Source organism: Henckelia pumila, chromosome 3 (genome assembly GCF_033568475.1).
Source record: "Henckelia pumila isolate YLH828 chromosome 3, ASM3356847v2, whole genome shotgun sequence".
In the NCBI taxonomy this organism is placed as follows: Eukaryota; Viridiplantae; Streptophyta; class Magnoliopsida; order Lamiales; family Gesneriaceae; genus Henckelia; species Henckelia pumila.
Window position 1 is genome coordinate 160,881,749 of NC_133122.1, and position 10,203 is coordinate 160,891,951.

General features: G+C 34.1%; 1 non-coding gene across 1 annotated transcript; it reads right to left on the minus strand.

Annotated features, from left to right (window-relative positions):
* Positions 1–9,802: 9,802 nt before the first annotated feature.
* On the minus strand, positions 9,803–9,908 carry LOC140893961 (small nucleolar RNA R71). Its single transcript, XR_012153519.1, has one exon. It is a non-coding gene; the product is annotated as a small nucleolar RNA R71 (small nucleolar RNA).
* Between the last annotated feature and the right edge of the window lie 295 nt (positions 9,909–10,203).

Consider the following 10,203-nt stretch of genomic DNA (forward strand, 5'->3'; position numbering starts at 1 on the left):
GTCTATCATCGCTAGTATTCGCAAATTTTGGCAACAGCAACCACGGGTTTCTTTTCTCCTCGTTCGACTAATGGTGTGGCTCATGTAATAGCACAACATGTATTGACAGTTAGGACTAGTTGTAGTTGGGAAGAAGCTCTTCCTATTATACTTTGCAAAGCTATACAAACGATGTTCATACGGTACCTAATGAAAATTCAATATAGTTATTATAAAAAAGAAACTCTCAAAGAAATAATATTAAACAAGAGGAATGTTATTTGGACTCCATCATTTGATAAATGATAATCTTGCTTTACTTTCATCTAATTATTTTAAAACTCGGAGAAGAAAACCCCTAGCAAATCCTATTGACCAAAGTAAATTATATTAAGGTAGTGTTTGAGAGAGTTTCTAAAAAGCACTTTTTTTTAACACTGAAAAATCGAAAAGTATTTTCGAGAAGCTCTCTCAAATGCTACCTAAGTAAAACAGATTATCATTACTCTGTTGGATGTCTTGTGAATTTGTTTGTCTGATTGTCTCAGACTCTATCTAAAAAATGCTACCACATCAATATTGTTTTAGTTGCCAATAACTGATGTAAAAAATTATTATATCGTGAACAAAACTACTATAATTAGAGGAAAATATAAAATCATTTTCCTATTTAATCAGTTTTATATCGGTCTATCTAAAATTAGTAAATTACTTATCGTATATCATAAACAATACTGTGAACAAAAAATGAATGATACTAGTAGACGAAATATTAGATTCATGTTGAGAACTACGTAAATAATTAAAATTTGTTATATTACACGTATAATTCGTAACGACCAGAATTAAAATAGCAAGGAATATATATTTTTTTTAAAAAAACTCGAGGCACCCTAAGGGAGTGTCCAAGTTTGTAGAGTAGGTGAACTCTTGACCAGATGTCAGAAGTTCGATTCCCCTTACCAACACCTTCTTGGATTAGCTTGTCACACTTGCCTAGTGTGGTTTATCTGGCTAATATAGTTTGCAAGCTATTGCGTTAGTCCGAGGTTTATCCACTGCGCACCAAAAATAGCGGCTGCGGGTTCCCATGTCAAAAAAAAAAAAAAAACTCGAGGCAACCGTTGTGCCCCCAAAATGTTGGGTCATAACTTATAAAATTCCATAAATATATCTATCTCTCTACTACAAAAATATGAATGATGAATAAAATTTTTTCATTATCAATTTATAACTTTGCACTCAAATTGTGTATGGATCAAAAAATATTTGTGGGCAATTATAGGAAAACGAGGTAAAAAACTAGGGCAAAAAAGAGATTATTTTAGTCAAACCTTAATGAGTGATTTATTGCATCAAGAGTAATGAAGATGTATTTAATTTTTTATTTATATTCAATTATCATCTCAAAATTAATTATTGATAGACTACGTATACTATATAATATAAAATTTCACACACAATATTTGGACACAATATTTTTATAGTGAAATATTTTACTTTTTGATAGGTGGAAATCTATCTCTACTATAAAAGTATGAATGGTGAGCAAAGTTTTTTCATTATGAATTTATAATTTTGTCCTCAAATGGTATGGATCAAAAAATATTTATGGGCAATTATAAAAAAAATGAGATAAAAAACAAGGGGAAAAAGGAGATTAAGATTTTAGTCAAACCGTAATGAGTGATTTATAGCATCATGAGTGATGAAGATGTATTAAATTTTTTTTATTTATATTCAATTATCATCCCAAAATTAATTATTGATAGACTATGTATACTCCATAATAAAAATAAAAGGTCATTGACTACTAATGATACAAATGATTTAAAGTAAAAATAACCGAAAGTTTTTCCTAATTATTTTATTAATTAATTAATGATCAATAATTTTGTAGACAATAATTTTGAGATGTATTATATTTCTAATAGTAGCTAAATATTATGCTTTCTTATTATAAGATTTTTCTCAAAATTTTTGACACCTAATGACATGTTAATTTAAGTGGATACAAATCTTACTTATTTTTTTACTTATTATTTATTTTAAAGAGTTAAGAGCAAATATAAATAAATTAACATAAGTAAAAATATAAATAAACATAAAAAATTAAGTATTATTTCATGTTAATTGTAGGATCGAGTGTTTGCCGCTTTACCAAAAGCTATAGCTAGTGGTAATGGTGCAACACAAATCTTTTAAACCGCACAGCAGCCCAAATACCATGGTTCGATCGCTCTACCAAGCAGAAACAATTATTGTACCCAACATTAATTAATAAGTTTAATTTTTATTTTTATTTTAATCTTCATTCTTAATTTATAATTTTTTAAAAAAATTCGTTCTCTTTCGTTTTTCTACCAATTAAAAATCATTTTTCTACCAATTAAAAAAGTAAATCTATCAAGTATAATATTTAGTAAAGATTTCATTATTACTCATACATTTCTATGATTATAAGTCTATACTTGAAATTATTTTTAGTATTTAAATTAGATGGAAAAAGGTTAACTTAAAAATGATTTAATTTTTCTCATACCTCTTTGTCATGTTATGTATAAAATTAATTGATCATTTATTAAAATTATTATTATAATTTAAGTAGAATAAAAATTTTAATTGTATAAAAAAATTTAATTCCTTTTGCGATCCTCCATATTATGCATAAATTAACCTTTAAACATAGATTAAAGTGATATTAAAAAGTAAATATAATTAAATATATAATATATAATTGTTCTACTTGTAAATATTTCACTTGGTTTAATTTATTATTTATTTTTTAGTGTTCATTTGATTGCGAATATACTACATTTGTTTAATAAAGTTTTGTTACAAAATGATGATTTAATTATAAATTATTAGTAACTTTTAAGATACTAACTTTAATTATGTTAACTAACATATTAAATTCTTACTATATCCTCCTCCTAAATTTTGTCATTTTAAAAAAGTGTTTCGTTGTCTTTCATTTTTTTTACCAATTAAAAAATTAATGTATGAAATGTAATACAATAATCAATTTAAGTTATAGAGACTCATTATTACTCATACCCCTCTATGGTTATAAGTACATAATTTAAAATTATCATTAGTATTTAAATTGGACGGAAAGGATAATGTAAAAATAATTTTTCACATATCCTTTTACCATGTTATGTATATAATTATCGGGGTCCATTAATTGAAATTATTATTAGGGATTTAAGTTGGAAAAAAATAATTAAATGTATAAATAATTTTCAATATATCCGCATCAGATTACGTATAAATTGAATTTTAGAGAACAATTGTCTTTTTGATTTTTATGATTTATTCACTCATACGTATATATAACAAAATCATTGGTGTAGATTAAAATAGTATTGAAAAGTTAATAGGGTTAATATATAAAACATAATTGTTCTACTTTTAAATGTTTCACTTGGTTTAATTTATTATTTATTTTGTAGTTTTCATTTATTTACAAATATACTTCATTAATTTAATAAATTTAGATTTTAAAAAATAACGATTTAATTGTAAACTATATGTAGTTGTATAATTTTATATATAATAAAATATTATTTCATCATATTATATTGTAGAGAACTCAATATTAACTGATATAATTTTCTATTCATATTTGACCAGGATAAGTAAATTTAATTGCATATTAACTGTGAAATGCAAATATTCAAACATTAACATTATATTTGATTGAATTGACTAAAAACAACCTGATATTACGTGCATAACAAGTGATTTTTTTCCTAATATATATATATATATATATATATATATATATATATATTTTATAGAATAAGAGAGAATTGTTATAAACCATAACAAAGAAAGACTAATAGAAACAATTCATAAGACTCAATACTTAAGTGTAATTTTTATTGAACTCAATAAATTTATGTATAGGAGAAAATAATATAATCAAATATTTGCAAATATTATTTTATCATATTTATCTTCATCGTGATTCAAGTGCTACCTTATTAAAATCTTAACAGTAAAACTCTATCGAAAAAAATCTAAGCTAAAGAGGGCTACCTGGAAGATCAGCTCAATGGAGGCCCATATGAGATGATTACTTTGACCATGGTGGAGCATGCGCAGCTGGTGGCCTCTGCCATGAAAAAACATTGGCAAGGAAGAACATACGAGATAGAAGTCCTATCCTGGAAGAGGGGGAAGATTGGGGCCAGTCTCAACCCTCGAAAAGGCCTCGAGGAGGAGAGCCAGAACAAGATGAGAGTTTCCATACAGGTTCCAAAGCCTTGATTGTGGCCGAGGAACTAAGAAAACTGCGGATACAGCGGGTGAAAGCTCAAGGCTGTCCATTCTCACATGAAATGATGAATGAGCCCCTACTTGCACATTATAAATACGTTAAGGTCCGAGAATATTATGGGAGCACTGACCCCGAGGAGCATCTGGTCTGGTTCAAGAATATAGCTATGTTACATCGTTACGAAGACATTCTTAAGTGCAAGGCCTTACTGACCACCCTGGTATATTTGGCCCAGAGGTGGTTTGAGAAATTGAAGCCTCGCAGCATCGATCCTTTGGAGAATTCAAAGAGGTCTTCTTGCACCACTTCAGTAACAGTAAGAGGTACAAGAAGACCATTTTTAGCTTATTTGAGGTGAAGCAGACAAGGGATGAGTTCTTGCAGGTGTACATCAAAAAATTTAACAAAGCCGAACTGAGTCCTGAAGGTCACTACTTGTGCCCTGTAAACCAAAACAACAGCCTTCACATAGGGACTACGAGTGTAACGTCCCAAAACTTGAAAAAGCTACTAAACATACATTCTTAAAAGTTTGAAAGACCGCTTGATAATTTTTCAAGAGAGCCTTCCCTTCTGCTGGAACCAACCCTTTCCCATCGCTTAGCTTTACACTTGGTTCTCCTCCTCTTGCTGGTGTATTACTTCGAACTTCAATAAGGGTGTAGAGGGCACTTCACTAATGGAATCTCGTTACAAGAGCACACACAGTCTGTTGTACGAGATGCATGTGGATGGAGAAAGTTTGTTACCTACTAAGCAGACCTTCTCCCCCTTCCATGTAAACTCCATAGTGAGGGCCCCATGGTCATGTAAACAAAGGCCCAATGTCTGAAGCCATTGCATCCCCAGTACAATGTCTAACCCCAAATTGGCAGCACATAAAGATCAATGCAATACTCATGTCCTTGCAAGACTAAAGGCACTTGAGAGCACAAATACTGCCCACTGCCCATGTAGACTCGGAATCGGCAAGACTCTGTGACAACCATCCCCAGCCTCTCGACCAGCCCTTATTGCATAAAATTATTGTGGTTTTTGGTGTCGATTAATACTTCGACTGGAATTTGTTGAAATTTTGCCGTAATGCGGAAGATGCGTGGGTTGGCTGAGCCAGTCGGTGTATGCAAACTAACCCCAGTGAATCCTTCATCAACCTCTGGTAATGATTTTTCCCCATAGACATCCACTCCTACCGGGTAATCATCTCAGTCGTCTCCCAGTAAAACCATAACTCGATTTTTGCAGAGATGGTTTGCGTTAACTTCTCGTCACAATTGAAGCCGAACGCTTTTTATATTATTTCTTTCATTTCGGCGACTATGCGTCGTTTGATAAGAAGCTTTGGGGTGGCGTTTGGGTATCACCCCGAGACCCATTTTCTGTCCTAGTGACCTGTTAAATGTTGGAGGCAGAGGGACCGCTGAGCTACCAGTCATGCCTCCTGTCTGCAATATCCCTTTGAGATCAACATTCTTGTCTTCAAATACTTGAGCTTTGTTCATGGCCTCGGTGAGATTCTTGGTGGATGGATTAGCAGCTCCCTTCGAATCTCGGGTTTGAGGCCCCATATAAAAAATTTTTAGAAAAAGAGCTTCTTCAACCCTTTGATCCTATTCATCAAACATTCAACTCAGTGCGATATTGGTTCACACTCCCTATCTGCAGCATCTTCGCAATTTTACCCAATGGGTAGTCATATACCGACACCCCAAAATGTCCCCTGATCCCCTTCTCAAAGTGATACCACGTAAGAAGGGCACCATTCCGGTCCATCCACTGGTACCAAGAGCTGGATTCCTACTCTAAATGAAAGGCTACCACCTGTAGGCGAATCGCAGGAGGGGTGTAGTGTAAGGTAAAGTATTTCTCCACCTTGTAGATCCAGTCATGTACCCCTTTGCCATTGAATCGGCAAGACTCTGTGACAACCATCCCCAGCCTCTCAGCTGGTCATAGAGATCAGCCCCAAAACCTCCCCCTTCTTGCTGCTTTCCCCTTCAGAACGGAGAGAGTTCACTGTGGGTGCTTGTTCCTGCGAAAGATCTTGGACCATCTGGTGCAATTGGCCAAATCGTTGATCCCTAGAACCCATGTATTGCTCAAACACCTTGGTATAAGTCATCAAATGGGATTCATAATGAGTTTCGAAATCGATTTCCAACTGCCGCATGGCTTCGACGATCTCTTCATTTTGTATCGTGAGAGAACGAGAGCACCAAATGATACAAACATGCACACTTGGAGTCTGTGCCAAACTCTAGTAACTTTTATATATTGCTGTAAAATTCTCGATGCTTTACAATTGCTCACATCTCCCTCTTTTATACTCATGATTACAACCGAAAGGAAGCAAACTAACAAGAACATAACTGATTATTGAAACCACAAAAGCATGACTCTCCCTCACATGACGTAATAGTGCATCCAATTGGGTTTTCTTCTTCTTCTGGATTCTTCTGGTTCGGTTCTGATTCCTTCTTATTTGTCCTCCTCTTTTCTTGGTGTAAGCTGGTTCTCCTGTTCCTCAATTAGGCCTCTTAAAGCACAATCTTTCAATTGTTTGCTCACTAAGTTGTCATCCATATTAATTGCTAGTGGGCTATCAATATATGTTATGCAATCAAATACCAAAACAAACACTAGCAGTTTCAGAGAACAACTAAATATTACTATTATTGATAAATTGAAACTATCTTGGACCATGATAAAACTACTGAACTAACGAAAACTCACTGCATCCACAACACCAACTCTCAAAACTATCTGAAGCCATCGATGTCGTCCTTCCTGAGACTTGCCCCGTCGAATATGGTATCCAAGAAACAAAACACTGGATGTGAGCGACTACACTCAATGCGATAAGAATGAGTATACAAACCTAGTATGATTCATGCAAATGATTGGGTACTGGTTATCACAATTTCTGCTCAGTATAGGCGCCAATGAGTATGTATTATCATCTTGGGTCAACTCTGTTGGGTACATCCACACACTCGTCAAGATCACTGTAGCGTCAGTCCCCGTAAACACGACGTCTCCCGGTGTCTCACAATATAACAAGAAATATAGGGCTGAGCGACCCTACTACAAAGGCTATCTCGAAGGAGACTCGACTCAACATGATTAAATATAGTTTCAAAGATATCAATCAACATATGTTTAAACCGACTAGAAATAATATTTGGTTTCAGTATGCGGTTTTAGGTGAAAACTGAATTTTCATAAATATTGAATGCGTTTAAGTTTGATTAGAATTAATTAGAAATAGTTAATCTGTCCAACATGAATAGGTTTATCAATTCTAAAAATATATTGCTGAATAATATAGGAAAATTCACCGTGATTGGAATAAACATAATTTTCAGTCTGTGCCACGTGGATGCAAAAACTAGTTCGATACCTTCGTGTGTCTTGGTTATTGATAAGTGCATTTTATGCACTTAATTTATATATGATTTGACTTGGATTTTGTGATGTATCGAGCGAATATTATGCGTATTTGTTGTTGTTTTTGTGAGTTGCAAGGATTTGAAGAAAAGTAGCAAGAAAAAGCGGAAAGCCGAATTACGGGATAGCAAACTTCAGAAAATTACTGGGAATGTTACAGACATCTAAATCCGATCTTCACCGTTCAAATTGAAGTTTAGGATGTTTTAAATTGCTGTCAAAATTTCAGCTCGATCCGACGGCTAGAACTTAAGTTATGATTTTTACCAAAATGCTGCGCAGATGGTGAAATGGAAGAACAAGTAGCGCCCCAGCTCAAGTTTTCCAGCACTCCAGCGCCCGTAAAATCATGTCCAGAGCGCCCCAGCACCGTCTTTTGAGCGCTCCAGCGCCAGACGTCTTTCGTTGAAAAATAAAATACGAAACTTGAGCGCCCCAGCGCCGAATAATTAGCGCTCCAGCGCTGCGCAGTCTCCAAAAATATAGAAAGTCTTTAATCGAGCTTTAAAAGGGATTTTATGACTTATTCTGGAGGATACGAGGTTTTAGAGAGTTTTCCAGAGCATAAGACGGCTATTGATAGTTTTGAAGTGCATAAGATCTCGAGAATTTGGTACGAAGACTGAAGACGGCGGTATCCGGCGACGGAGAAGCTTCATTCTAATTCGTTCTAGTTTCTCTTTGAACTCTACTTTTCTTAGTTTATGGATTGTTGGAAAAACATTTCTTATTTGATTTTGAATTGCGTTATGAACTAATTTCTTAGTCTAGAGGTAGACGGATCTTGACTAGAAACCATGATTGAGATATTTTGATTTATATATTTAAATTTCTTCGCACAATTTATTTTTGTTTTCCTGATGTTAATGCTTACAATTTACTGGCCATAGATTGAATGATATTTTATTTAGAATCTATCACTCGAGAGAGGAGATTTTGAATACGACATAGGTAAATACATCTATGGTGTTTATACTGTTTGAGAGGCATATAACTCCATAGAAGTCATTAGAAGAATTCTTGTGCTTTTTATCGGATTTAATAATTGAACTTTGATTGAGATATTGAGTTTGTTATTGAATACGAATTTCTGCTTGACACTCGAGAGAAGTAGTAGAAAATAATAGGGATTCTTGACTAATAAATTAGAAGAATTAATAATTGAACAATCATTAGAAATAAATTGTGGTGGACAGTCAAGGGAAGTCGAACCTCTAGCATTCATCGCTTATTGAATTTTACTCTCGTGAACTCGTGGTTATTTAGTTTTGTCCTTGCAAATTTTAGTTTTATAAAAATCAAATCATTTTCGTAGCTCTACATAGGATTATGATTTTATTAGTTGCAAATATTTGATATAATATCATTTATTCATTCTCCGTGGGATCGACTTGGACTTAATTCCTATATTATAACTTGACATCGTGCGCTTGCGAGCAAAAAACACGCAACAAGTTTTTGGCGCCGTTATCGGGGAGTGAATTTTATTTGATTTATATTAAATTGTGCTAATTAGTATTAATTTTGATTAAGAGCATTTTATTTCTTTTGTTGGTTCTAATTTTAATTTTTTCCTGTCTATGCAGTTTATGCAAAAAAGCCAAAGTTACGAGTCACTGCTCTTTGATCCGGAAATCGAAAAAACTGCTAAAGCTTTGCGAAAAGCTAGAAGAGAAGAGTTGCAACAAATGGCTGAAGAAAGGGAAAGAGATGTCAATAATGCTCTGGTGCCGATCAGAGATCGCTTTCGACCGGTAATCAATACTTATTATTCTGGGATAGCTCGGCAGAACATCACGGCGAATAATTTTGAGTTGAAGCCAGATCTGATTAATATGGTGCAGCAGAATCAGTTTAGGGGTGCAGCTACTGAAGATCCAAATCTGCATTTGCGTACTTTTCTGGAGATTGCTGACACAGTGAAGATTCATGGTGTTATTGAAGACACCATCAAACTACGATTGTTCCCGTTTTCTCTTAGGGACAATGCTCGTAGTTGGTTGCAATCACTACCTCTTGGGAGTATCACTACATGGGATGATATGGCTTCTAAATTTCTGGCTAAGTATTTCCCACCTGCTAAGTCTGCTCAGTTGAAAATAGAGATCACTACATTCAAACAGCAAGATTTTGAGCAATTGTATGAAGCCTGGGAGCGGTACAAGGAGTTGCTTAGGAAGTGTCCAAACCATAATTTTCCAGATTGGGAACAGATCGAATTATTCTACAATGGTTTGAATGGGCCAACTCGTATTTCTGTGGATGCTGCAGCTGGAGGTTCAATATTTTCTAAATTTCCTGAACAGGCTTATGAGATGCTTGAGCAAATGACTGTTAACAGTTATCAGTGGCCAAGTGAGAGATCTGCAATAAGAAAGCCTGCTGGAATTCATGATGTTGATGCATTCACTGCTTTAACTGCTCAGATGGCTACTATTTCTACACAGTTGGCTGCACTGACCAAAGGGAATCAAAGTTCTACTGAGACAACA